The 13,712-nt window shown below is 46.1% G+C and overlaps 1 pseudogene; it reads left to right on the forward strand.

Annotated features, from left to right (window-relative positions):
• Positions 1-3,691: 3,691 nt before the first annotated feature.
• LOC142460996 (casein kinase I-like) overlaps positions 3,692-13,712 on the forward strand; it is a 61,282-nt pseudogene continuing 51,261 nt past the window's right edge.

Genomic DNA, 13,712 nt, shown 5'->3' on the forward strand with positions numbered 1-13,712 from the left:
CCCAGGAGGAACATCGCCCTTGGGGCTTGGTGGGCCAGATGTCTTCCCCTCCCTCTCCATCCCTCTTCATTTCTCCCGTGTGCTCTAATCAGATGTGCCCCTCTCCGCAAGCTGTAGCTTCAGTGCTGTCCTCTGAAGTGCATTCTTCTGGTGGTTGTCCACATAGTTGGGACTGGGGCCGGCCCCGCAGACCTCTCTATTGGTTCCCTGCTACGTGCCGGTGTGTTGTATTCATGTCGTGGCACATCGGGTTGAAGCCTGGTCTCTCTCCCTCTCCTGTGGAGATATAAACAATACCCTCCCCTTGGATGGGTTAGTGCCCTGCTCTCCCTCTACCCATGTCCTTCCCCCCCACCGCCCTCTTTCTTTCTCCTTCTTATTCAGTTGGCTGCTGTATGCATGCATGGGTTGGGTTTGGACCCTGCCATAGTTGCTGGAGCTAATGCTTTTTTTCTGTACAATTTAGGCTCCTTCCATAAAGACTACAGTCTCGGAAACCCTGTGGGTTAGTTCTGTTCTATCCTATAGAGTTGTTACAAGTCAGAATTGACTTGATGGCAATGAGTTTGCTATATGGTGTGTGGCATACAACCTGCACTAATTAAGTCTCAATATTTGGAATTCTTGTTATTGTGTTTTTTGACTAAATTAAAACTCTGACTTTTATGTTTCCTGAACCTATGCTTCTTGCTTTCCTCCAAAGGCAATACATATCAAAACCAAGAAGCAAACTTGACCTCACTCTCAGGATGGTGTGTAGTTAAAAATCAAGCTTCACATTATTTAAATTGCACTCTCGTTTTAGAGGTACACACACTCAAATATTTAGTTACAAGGGTTGGAGTGTGTTTCTCGATTACTCTCTGTTTAATAAGTGCCACTGGAGTGCCTTAACTAGACTTTCAAGAAGACATCCGTTCCCAGGAGTAGTGAAAAAGGCTATTGAAGCCAACCCTTCTAATGAAAACAGATGGATAAAATGCTACAGAAAATCCTTTTAAATGCATCAAAGAGCGCCACAATTACGAGACAGTATTAAGCTGATGTCAAAGAACTCTGCCACAGTGGTGAGGAGAGCACTCGGAGTGCTTCTCTGGGAGCACTCGCGGTGGGGAGTCTCATGGGACTCTCCTGGGCAAAGCTGCATTGAGCTGCTGTCGGGTTTGAACTGCACATCTTGTAGTTGTCAGCCTAATTCATAAATCCTTCTGCTCCCAGGCCTCTGGCAACCCATTCAGGGTCTGTCAAACCACTGAGAGGCACAGCCTAGCCAATAATGACATATAACATCAGCCATCACTCTCAGGTAGTGGTGACATAGGCATAATCCTCCACGCTCTACCCCCACCAAGCAAGTGATTTTCAAGCTGCTGCAGAACAAGACGTACAAAGGAGGAGGCTCTGTGTAAGCAACGCCGGATAAAAGCCAGTTCTTTGGTGGATTTTCACATTCACATTGCCAGGGCAACCCCCAAACTTTCAGACACCAGGGTTAGCTTAAAGTGGCCCTGTACTGCTCATGTCTCTAGATGCCCTGAAAAAGTAATGGACTTCCCGCCAAAGGTCTCATATTTTCCTGGTTTTCAATGGCATTGAGCAACTTGAAGTCAAGGAATCAATCATGTCAAGAAATGAGGACTGGCACCTGGAAAAGGCAAAACAGCAGGCCCTCAAAGACTTCAGATAGCGAATTCACAAGACACAGATTATAGGAGAACACGTACATGTTTTGAGAAACAGATGTCCAATTTGAGAATATGACAGGGTGGATACTGAACCCCCCCCCAAATTGTTTCAAGTACAGAAGGAATATTTACAATGTTTGCAAAATTGATCACACATTGGACTATTACGACTTATCAAGAGTGCTGTCCTTCTCCAGGCAACATCTCCCAAGTATGTGAGATGAAGCCTCGCCTTCTTTCCCTCTAAGGAGCATTCTGGCTGTACTTGTTCCAAGAGAGAGTTGCTTGTTCTTTTGACGGTCCGTGTCCTTTCAGAATTCTTCCGCAGAACCATAATTCAAAGGCACTGATTCTTCTTCCTCTTTGTTTCTAACGTCTGCATCCCAATCACCAATACATCTCGATTGCATATTTGATCAATTGCTGACTGGAGACGTTAGTAGAATTATCGAGTTACTTCATCACCAGTCTCAGTGGGAAATATATCAGGATGGGGAGGAAACACGCATGTCTCCCAGAAGGCGATTTGATCAGTTGAATGGAGCAAGCTCCCACAGGGAAAAACAGTAATGCTTAGGACCTAGTGTCCATTCGACCCTTAGTAACCCTGACCTTGTGCGCTAGACGACTGAGATGTTACTCTTTGTCCTTTCAAGGCTCACCGCACACTTCATAGGCCACACCAGAAGGATGTGATGTGGAAACTGCACTAAGTGAACCTAACTCACCTGTTACAGATTTCGGGAACTGACGTGCTCCCTTGGACTTAAGGCTGAACCACCCAAGGGTGGGCAGAACCAGATGACTGCTATCACAAGGTTCTACAACTGGTGGTCCTTGGACTTTGGCCCACATCTCTTGCCTTGAGGATGCCCAATGACTGGTGGCTCGGGGCTACCATATATGTATTCTCTTAATGCCCTCCTTGCTTTCTTATGCCATCTGTTAGTCTGGTAGGCATGGTTCTACCTTTGTGAATGGGTGCTATTGAAAGTTTTGCCCTATCACCAACCCCCATTGTTCGTATAAACAGTGCCCAGTCACTTAAGGTCCACTCAGACTTGCCTTGGTAGCAGTGGGTTGGGGTTTTTTGACTGTCAACTCCATGGGAGCAAATCCCCAAGCCTTTCTCCCCCAGAGCCACGAGGTGGGGTTGAACTGCCAACGTGCTTTTTGGCGGCAACCAGCCCTGCGCCACGAAGCGATTCCAGCCCACTTCTGCCGGGTAAGACGCATCCTTCTTCTGAGGTGCGGGTTGAGCGCTTAACCGCTGTGCTACCAGCGTCCCTTTACTTACGCACTTTTCCCACGACTGAGGATTCACCTAGATTCATCAGGAAGGCTGGTTTGTACGCTGGGAAAACGCTTAAGGAATTCGTCTAGAAGGAAGGAAACTGCACACATACACAGATCGTTACTCATTTGAACACAAATGGGGAGGTGGCGGAAGAGGGGGCTTTGTGTATACAGATCCAATGAGCTATAGGACCGTGGTTTCGACGACGGTTTGAAAGAAAATAAACCCAACAAATCAAGAGTGATGTCATTCTTCGAACAACTTTGAAGCAGCCAGTAGGTCTGCAGAATGTCTGGGGGACGTTCTGGAAGTGAAAACCGGTCCATTTGTTAGGGGTGGAGGGAAAAACTGAATTGAAAAAAACACACACCAAAAAAAGAAACAATTCCAAATGAATGTAACCATACGTGTGCGGTTAATTTAAAAAGTAAATTCTAGATTCTGTGTTGGCTGGAGTCCGAGGAACAAGCTGGTGGCGTCTGTCGGCGGAGTGACAGGGGTCCCTCCTGGCGGGAGGTGTCGACAGTCCCTAACTCACCGCGCCCTCTTTCCAGCCAGCAGAGGCAGCGGCGGCCACCCAGGAGCGAGGCTCCCCCCTCACCCCCCTTGCCCAGTCTCTCTGCAGCCTGTTGCCGAGGACCAGCCCCAGAGGACCCCCGTCCCCGCTCACCCGCACTCCCTCCTGGGTGTCAGCGCCCTCATTTCTAGGATGGGGAGTGGCAGCGTCTCCGTGGCCGAATTGATGGTCGGAAGGCAATATAAACTGGTAAGGTAGATCAGATCAGGTTTTTCATCGGGCGATCAACATTCCCAACGAGGAAGCAGCAGCGAAGCGAGAGGCTCAGAAGGCCAGGCACCCCCAGTTGCTGTATGAAAGCAAAGTGCATGCTTCTCCAAGGCGGGGGTGGCATCCCCCACACACAGTGAGGGGTACGGTCAAGAAAAAGACTACAATGACCTGGGACCCAGCCTTGAAGACCTCTTCCATTTTTGCTCACAATGAAAACTGTACTGATGTTAGCCAACCAGATGGTCAGTAGAAATGGGTGGGTGCATACCAAGACTTTTATACACAGAGGCGTTACACCACATAAGTTCCTACTGGGTCTTGGGCTTCACAGTCACACGTGTTGAGAACCTGCAGTGGGGACGAGGAACAGTAGCATGCCTGTCAGTACTTCTCAGGACCCATCTTTCTCTGGAGTAAGCCAGTTATTCCTTCTTGATTTGGGTTTGGCTAAAAAGTACCGAGACCACAGGACGAGGCAACACATACCATACAGAGATGATGAACGTGTCTCCAGCACCGTGCATCAGTGCGCATCTTGGTGTTGAGCAGAGTTGCCGAGATATATGGAGTCCTCAGGATATGTTTGGATGTGTGTTAATAGAGCCAGTCTGCCGTGGCAAGGACTAAAGGCTGCAACAAAGAAACAGACATATGAAAAGATTAGTGAAAAGAACATGTTCGCTCCTGTTCTAGTTTTGGGTAAAAGGGTTCCCTGCAGAATTTGCTGTGTGCTTAAACTATTGTCGTGGGCTGCGCCTTGAGGAGGCCCCGGCTTACACATATCTGAGGCAGCTGTTCCACATCCTTTTCAGAACCCTGACCCACCAATAGGACTACACATTTGATTGAACAATGTGAAAGCAGCAGGCGGCCTCTCAAGAGGGCGGGGTCAGCAGGCCCACCCCCCACAGGTGTCTAAGCATGAACAGAACAGGCCCAGCAGATGATTGGAGCAGCACTTGTTTCTCCCCAAATCTCGACATTTAAGTTCATCTGTCCACTAGCCAGTGGTGGTAGACAACCATTTACTTGGTGCAAAGACTTTAGTTTCAGTATAAACTGGCTCTGGGCAGCACTGGGGGTGCTGTGTCCTGAGCTGCAATGGCTGGAATTGTGACTATTCACTAAGATAGTGAAAGATGTTTTCTGTTGCATTTTTTTCTAGTGGAAAAGTTAATTAAAATGGTCGACACACAAATTGGTGGAGAAATTGTGCATGTGCCTTTCCGTCCCCTTTTCATAAAACCTTTCATTTTGAACTACACTGCTTTGAGATGTCATTTCAGAAGAACATTGCGTTAGTCCAGGTTGACTAGAGAAAAAAAATCCAGAGATACTCATAGGTGTACAAGAAAGAATTTTATATAAAAGAGCAATTGTATATTGAGAAAACATCACAGCCCAGTCCCGATCGAGTCCCTAAGTCTGATATTAGCCCATATGTCCGATATCAGTCTATAAATTCTTCTTCAGACTCAGAAAACACGTGCAACGGCGCCGATTGCAGGCAGATCACAGGCCAGTGGATGGAAAGTCTGGTGGATCCAGTGGCAGTGGAAGCATCTCAGCACTGGCGGGGTCTCCATGTGGCTCCTCCAACTCCTGGGCTCTGATTGCATCAGCATAGTTCTGTCAGGCTTGTCATCAAGAAGACGAAGCAGAGAGAGTGTGTTTTCATGACTCCAGGGAGGAAGATAGGAGTTCCCAGAATCCTCAGGAGAAGGCCATGCCACACAGAGGCCTCACTGGTTATGATCTGATTGACAGGCTAGACTCCACCCCTTAGCAAGTTGACAAGAGATTATGTAACTGCCCCAAAGGCATGAATAGTCTTCAGCCACTGTTATGATGGTTGTAATGCTCACAATTGTGTGTTCTTAGGGGTTTGACATCCCTGAGGTTTGCAAGTTGTTCACTTAAAACATTCTCAACATGGTTGACTGTCTGCAAGCCAGTTGATTCCAGTGTTTGAGCCCATGAAAGACTGACTGCCTACCTGTGCCAGGATAACAGCATCTACAGCAGTGGTTCTCCACCTTCCTCATGCCATGACCCTTTCATACAGTGCCTCATGTGGTGGTGACCCCCAGCCATAACATTATTTTCATTGCTACTTTATAACTGTCATTTTGCTACTGTTATGAATCGTTGTGTGCATATCTGATATACAGGATGTATTTTTATTATTGCAAATTGAACATCATGAAAGCACAGTGATTCATCACAAAAACAATATGTAATTATAGATTGTGAAATATTAATTTCTAATGACAAATCAATGAAGTTTTGTCTTGAAGCATGGGGTAGCATGGGTAACGGTCTTCATTCATGTGGCGTATCTGCACGTGGGCGGACCCGACTGGGACGGATCGAGGAGCAGTGTCTCGGTTCCTAAGACCATTGGAAATATGTGTTTTCTGATGGTCTTAGGTGACCCCTGTGAAAGGGTCATTTGATCCCCAAAAGGGTCGTGACCCACAGGTTGAGAACCACTGGTCTAAAGTGAAGACTTAAGAAAAACGTAGTGACGACTAGAGCATCTTTAGGACTCTGCATCAACTCTATAATGCTCTGGTATTAAAGAAAAAAACATATTTTCCCCAGAAAATCAGTTACCATCTCACAACTGGGCATGTATGTACGCTGCTTAGATAAATGTGACCACTGTTAACATCTATAGGATGTTGGGATTTGGGTTTTATTTTGAAATGGGAGCTTTTGGGGTTTTTGATAGTTGGGCACCATCTGATTTCTTTTTTAAATCATTTTATTGGGGGCTCGTACAACTCTTATCGCAATCCATCCATCCATCCATTGTCAAGCACATTTGTACATTTGTTGCCATCATCATTCTCAAAACATTTCCTTTCTGCTTGAGCCCTTGGTATCAGCTCCTCATTTTCCCCCTCCCTCACCCCTTCCTCACGAACCTTTGATAATTTATAAATTATTTTATCATGTCTTACACTGCCTGATGCCTCAGAATTTTTTTGTTTACAAGTTCATTAAAAACTACTTCTATGAGTTTTTAAAAACAGCAGCAAAAGGATGCCTTGCTAACTCACTAGGAAATCAAGATATCTCCCTAATTTTTAATAAACTCCCTCAAGCCATTTGTTAAGTATGTTCCTTTGCAAATCATTTTAGATCAAGTGCTCACATCTATCTCCTACCCCCCAAAATTTCCCCACCCCAAATAAATTTTGTAAAGTTAAATAAGTAAATTCTGTTTGAAGTGTAAATTAGACCTTGACTCATGGTGTAATGGTTATTCATTGGAATGCTAACTTCAAGGTCTGCAGCTCAAAACCACTGAGAGAAAGATGGGGCTGTCTACTCCTGTAAAGAGTTACAGTCTCAGAAACTCACAGGGCCAGTTTTACCCTGTTATACAAGGTCGCTGTGAGTTGGCATCGATTTAATGTGAGTTTGGAGGGTTTGTTTTATCGTTTACCACCTGCCCCTCCTACTGGATCCACATCCGAGGCCTCCTCCCTATCGCACCCCCGTCAAGATAGGAGAAGCCAACGCAGACCTCCCCCCTGCCTTGCCACTCCTCAGTGCAAGGCACTTCTTTAAGAATGTCCGATAGAAAGCGCACATACAAGGATGGGGGTGGGTGGGGGTGGTTCAAAACATTTGTGGAAAAATAGAATTAAGAGATAATGTAATTTTTCCATGAATTCTTGGAAGCCCCCTTTCACATAGTGCCACTGTGAACTTTGGAGGGTCATTAAGAATTCCTGGGAACTACTGGCTTGAAAGTCCCTGAAAGGGTACTTGTCCCCTCTCTAGTCCTCCTTCCTCTTCCGCAGCAGACGGAGCACAAGCGCGTATTAAATTCCTCAGTCGGCTTTTATTGAGAAACCTAAGCAAGCCTCCCCGCCCCCACCCCAGGGCAGTGCACAGCCAGGGAGAGGGGAACAGCTTGGGAAGATGGGCCATATCAGGATGCAAGCCCATGAGGCTGCATGGACACACACTTCTCTCTCCTGGTTGGAGACAGGGCTCCCATATGCAAAAGCTCTCGTCGCTGTGCACGGTCCTCACCCCCATTTCTCTTTGTAATCTGGCCGTGGAAGGCAGTATGGTTTTCCCAGCTGAACACCAGCTTTTGTGCTATTGTAAAGCCGCAACTTTTGGTTTGTGTTGTTCGTCTATGTGACCTTCCGCAAATGTGCTCCCCACGGCATCTCATGGGAGAGGTCCCCTCGATGGGGTGGGCCAGGGGAAGCTGGTGCTGGCTGGAACAGGGGTGCCCTAGCATAACTGCCAGTTCCTAAACTGAAGCCAATTGCCGCTGCCAGCCAGAATGGCCGAGGGCAGCCAGGGCTGCGGGTGGTAAAGAGAGGGGCCCCTTTGATTAGACGCTGGCTTTTCTTAGATCCTTGTGTTCAAGAGAAATTGGCTGGGATTCCTGGATTTGCTGAACTGCCTCAATAGCTCTTGAAGTTCGGGCTCGGCAGGGGGGCCACCAACTAAACAGGATGTGCAAGGGTGTGTGTTTCTGAGCCTCGGGGGAGACATCCGGGAATCTTGTGATGAGAGCCCCTTGAGACGCCCAGCAAACCCTTAAAGCAACCCAGGTTGGGAACAGAGTCCTAAGCCTCTGGGACCCACGATCTTTGCTACTATTTTAATGTGGCTGTAATTGTAAAATAAAGAGACCATTTTCTCTATTGTAAAGAAACAAAACCCAGGAAGCAGCTCAGCAGTATTTTGGGCAACATCCTTCCATGCCCAAAAGAAAGGAGAGCATGCACCAGGAAGGCAGACTATATCCTCTTTTCCAGCTGAGTGGGGTAATGACCTGAGAGAGGAGAGCAAATGGTCATCTGATTCATAGTGAGGGGCTTTGACCTTTTAGTGGGCTAGGCGTGCTCGATGTGAACATTGCTACCATGGCTTCTTAATCACCATGATGATGACGGCATCTCTAACGGCATCTCTTCCAAGTGGCAGTGGAGGTGGTCAGCCTTAAGAGATCAGAGAAGCACGGAGACCTTTCTTCCCCTTCCATCTTCATCCCTGGCAGGCCAGAGAGGCAGATCTGCAGGGAGGGCACCTCTGAGAAAAGCAGTTGGGTCACTCCCCGGGAGACGCTCTACTGACAAGGCTCACTCTCTGCAAGACACCCCCGAGGAGAAGCCACATGGACCTACCCTGATGCAGCCCTGGGTGCTGGAGCAGCCCTGCCAGCACTGGACCCAAAGACTTTCTACCCACTGGCCTGTGATCTTCCTGCATTTGGCATTATTGCATGTGTTTCATGAGTCTGAAGAGGACTTTATAGATTGGTATTGGACATGTGGGCTAATATTGGACTTATGGACTTGATCTGGACTGGGCTGGGATGCTTTCCTAATGTACAATTACCCTTTATATAAAACTCTCTCTTACACACACACACACACACACACACACGAAAAGCAATTGGAGTGAAAGATGGGTCTACACCTCCAAGCTCTGTACGTGGGAAGGAGGTGGTTAGGATTGATTGGAGGCACAGAACGACGGAGGAACACCAAGAGTAGGCCAGTGCCGGAGGAAGGAATGGTGATGGAGCTTGAAGTCTGAACACCTAGTTTGCAGAAGGCTGCAAGTGATCGTGAAAGCCCACGACCTATTTTCTGAACCCACTTCCCCCATCCCACCCCCAGCCCCCGATTAAGTCTCAGGTGGCTCTCCTGTCTCTGGACCAGAGATGGGAACATGCCGTATAGATTCCATCACGGGGTGGATGACTGCAATAGTAGTGAGGCCCAAATGTGACACCTTGTTCTCGATCTCCTTCTTGACCCAGTGTATAATTGCTGCAGTTTCTAATACTTTCTACTTTGTTCTCAATGGCGGTTTTTCTTTGTATCATTGCGACAGTGCTGTTGGGCTGTTTGTATTCTGTCTCGAATTTGTAGGATTTTCGGTATAGGAAACCCAGGTTAGGTAAATCTACAGAGAAAACAACTGGATCCCTAGATCGAAAGGGACCTGCCGGGAGGCTAGGCGGGAAGGGGAGCTAACAGTAATGAGTACCAGGAGGGAACACCCTGGAATTCATTGTGGTGAGCGTCGCATGACTCTTTTTTAAAAATCATTTTATTAGGGGCTCATATAACGCTTATCACAATTCCCCCAGAGCTGCCAGAGTCTCCCCTTACAGCTCTCACTGCCATCGTGTTGATTCTGACTCACAGAGACTCAGAGAACAAAGTAGAACTGCCCCCGTGGGTTTCAGAGACTGTAACTCTTTTTTTTAATTTTTTTTACTGTAACTCTGTATGGGAGTAGAAAGTCCAGTCTTTCTACTGAGGATCAGCTGGTGGTTTTGAACTGCCGACCATGCGGATCTCAGCCCAACTTGTAACCACTACACCCCCAGGGCTCCTTCCCCTACAGTTAGCACCTGAATTCAGATACCTAGTCGACTAAACTGTGAGAAAAGTACATTTTTGTTAACTAAGACACGAGCTCTTGAAATCAACTGTAAGTCTGTTTTCTTGTAGAACACTCTAATTTGTGCCTTCTAATTTCAGAACAAATTGAATTATCAAAGTACAGTGACAATGGGCCCATGAGATAGAGAGATTGGAAATTTACGGAACTCAAGAAGAGCGTGAGAATTCACACAAATCATGATTTTTAGAAATTCCGGTCAGGTTTGCCAAAATTGGTGAGGAAGATGGATCAAGGATCTAACTAATAAATCATTTTTCTTAATCAGGGCTCGGCATCGTTTATGCCACTAGGAATGCAGGTAAGTGATATATGTGCTAAAGAACAATCGAGACTGGAATTACGAGCTCTTGTGTTACTAGCCTGGTACTGCAGCAGAAGTCTGGGTGAGGAGTTCAGAAAACCGGGCTCTAATCTTAACTTTGCTTTGTTGTAGCTGTGTTTCTTTGATGGGGTCACTGATATTTCTCAACCTTAATGTTTTCATCAATGAGACCTGGAGGACATCCTATCTTAGGCTTTTTATGAAAGGCAAGGGAAGACATTTTGAGAGCTTAAAATTTTAAAATTGAAAATTAAGGCGCTATTTTGAGCTCTGTAATGTGACTTCGTGATTCGCAGGTTTCTCATTACTTAAATATTCCAGGTATGGAGAAGAACTTGAAGGTGCCAACAGTGACATTCTACTTGGGTCGACAGTCAGTGGCCACGAAAGCAGCTGTCAGGAAATTAAGACATTACACCGGGAAAATCAGTTGCGAAAGAGTTCTGTAACATTTTTAAAAATAAAGGGTTTAAAGGTTTACTGAAGTGCTTCTCACTCAAGCTATGGCATTTTCAGTCCTCTCTCACGCGTGGAAAAGCTGGGGAATGACGAGGGACACCAGCATAATCGGTCTATGCAAGCTGGGCTGTTTTCGAAAAATATAAAATGAACCAATCCGTCTTAGAAGAACTATAATTAGAATGCTCTGCATAAGTGAGGTCAATAAGACTTTGACTGCTGACCTTGGACACGTCATTGGGAAAAACTGATTTCTAAAAAAGGACATCTTGTCGGGGAAAACAGGGACCAGTGAAAACAAAAGATACCCTCTATGAGAAGGAATAACCACAACAGACCCAGCAAACCAAAGGTCATAAAAATGACATAGGCCGGGCAGCCTTTTGTTCTGCTTTGCGTAAGATCACCATGAGTCAGAACTTATTTGTCGGCAGCTGCCAACAACATGGGAATGATGGGTTTCCTGAAGGAGCTTATCTAACTTAGGGACAACACGAATTTATGAAAAGTAAATGAAATGAGCTGAACTTACCTTTCTATATGTAACCTGCCCCTTTTCTTTCTAATTCTGTCCATTGAAGTCACAAGCACTCTCACAAAAAGGGTGGGAGGAGGCTGTGTCCATACGACAGCATCTCAATCTTTGAAGCTTGGCACAGTAGGAAACTATGCCCCCATTTATTGCTTCTTTAGGCTAAACTTCTGCAATTCCTGAAACTATTTTTTTTATGTGCTCTGTGAAGTATCACTTAGACCAGTGGTTCTCAACATTCCCAATGCCGCGACCCTTTCATCCAGTTCCTCATGGGGTGGTGACCCCCAAGCACAAAATTATTTTCATTGCTACTTCATCACTGTCATTTGCTACTGCTATGAATCTTCAGGTAGATATCTGATAGGCAGGATGTATTTTCATTGTTGCCAATTGAACATCATGAAAGCACAGTGAGTCATGGCAAAAAATCAGTATGTCATTATAGATTGTGAAATATTGATTTCTAACGACAAATCAATGAAATTTTGTCTTGAAGCATGGTATAGCATGCATGAGTAACAGTCTTCACCCGGGTACTTGTATGTGGGCATGTCTGCATGTGGGCTGACCCCCCTGGAGATGGATAGAGGAGTGGTGTCTCGGTTCCTAAGACCATGGGAAATATGTGTTTTCTGATGGTCTTAGGCGACCCCTATGAAAGGGTCGTTAGATCCCCAAAGAGGCCGTGACCCACAGGTTGAGAACCGCTGCCTTAGCATGTTATTGCTGCTGCTGCTCGGGACTGTGGAGTTGGTTTCAACTCTTAGCAGTCCACTGTACAAGAGGGCACAGTGGTGCCTGTTGCCTGTCAGCCTCACGATTGCTTCCACGTTTGAACCGATTGTTGCACCCCTGTGCCAATCCATCTCATGGAGGCGCTTCCTCTTCTTCACGGACCCTCTCGCTACGTTAGCCAGCATGCTGTCCTTTTCCAGGGACTGCTGTCTTGATCACTTGTCCAAAGGATGTGAGATCAAGTCTCACCATTCTCCCTTCTAAGGAGCATTCTGGGCTACGTCTTCCAGGACAGATTTGTGTGTTCTTCTGGCAGCCCATGGTATATTCAATGTTTTTACAAACACTATAATTCAAAGACATCAAGTCTCCTGTGGTCTTCTTGGTTCATTGTCCAACTTCCCTTGTTCATGAGGAAATAGAAAGTACTATGACTTGGGTCAGAGGCACCTTAAGATGACATCTTTGATTTCTAACACTTTAAAGAGGTCTTTCGCAGAAGACTTGCCCAACACAATATCTCATTTGATTCGTTGGCTGCTGTTTCTGTGGGTGTTGATTTTGGATCCAATTAAAGTTAAATCCTTGATATAATCATTTTCTCTCCACTTATTGCGATGTTGCTTATTGGTCCAGTTGTGAGGCTTGTTGTCTTCTTTACATTGAAGTGCAATCTGTACTGAAGGCCGAGATCTTTGATCTTCAGCAATCTGCAAGTCCTTTTGAGCTTTCAGTAAGAAAGGCTGTGTCATTTGCAAACCATAGTTTGTTAAGGAGCTTCCTCCAACCCTGATGCTGCCTTCTTCTTCACACAGCCCGGCTTCTTGGATTGTTTGCTCAGCATGAAGCATGAAGGTGTAGGCTGAAAGGACACAGCCTTAATGCAAACCTTTCCTGATTTTACACCATGTAATATCCTTTTGCTCCGTTTGAAAGAACCCCAGATTCCATAGGAACACAATTAAATATTCTAGAATTCGTATTTTCCCCATAATTTCCCCCATAATATTTTACCCCTAATTTGTTATGGTCTGCATTGACTGAGTCTGCGTAGTCAGTAAGGCATAGGTAAGCATCTTCCTGAGAGTCTCATGATTTTTTTCGGCCGTGATCCCTCTGACATCCGCAATGATCTCCGTCATGTCCTCTTCTGAATTCAGCTTGCATGTCTGACAGTTCCCTGTTGGTAAGCTGCTGCAACTGTTTTGTATTTGTTTTCAGCAACATTTTATGTGTGTGTGTGTGTGTGTGGTATTGCTGGCTACTGTCTGACTTCTTTGGGGTTGCTTTTCTTTGGAATGGGTGCCAACACGCCTCACTCAGTCAAGTGGCCAGGTAGCTGTCTCTCGAATTTCTTGGCCAAGGTGAGTGCGCACCTGCAGAGCTGCACAGACCCCTTAGAACAGGCACTGACAAACAGGGCTGGGTGACAG

The sequence above is a fragment of the Tenrec ecaudatus genome, chromosome 11 (genome assembly GCF_050624435.1).
Source record: "Tenrec ecaudatus isolate mTenEca1 chromosome 11, mTenEca1.hap1, whole genome shotgun sequence".
In the NCBI taxonomy this organism is placed as follows: Eukaryota; Metazoa; Chordata; class Mammalia; order Afrosoricida; family Tenrecidae; genus Tenrec; species Tenrec ecaudatus.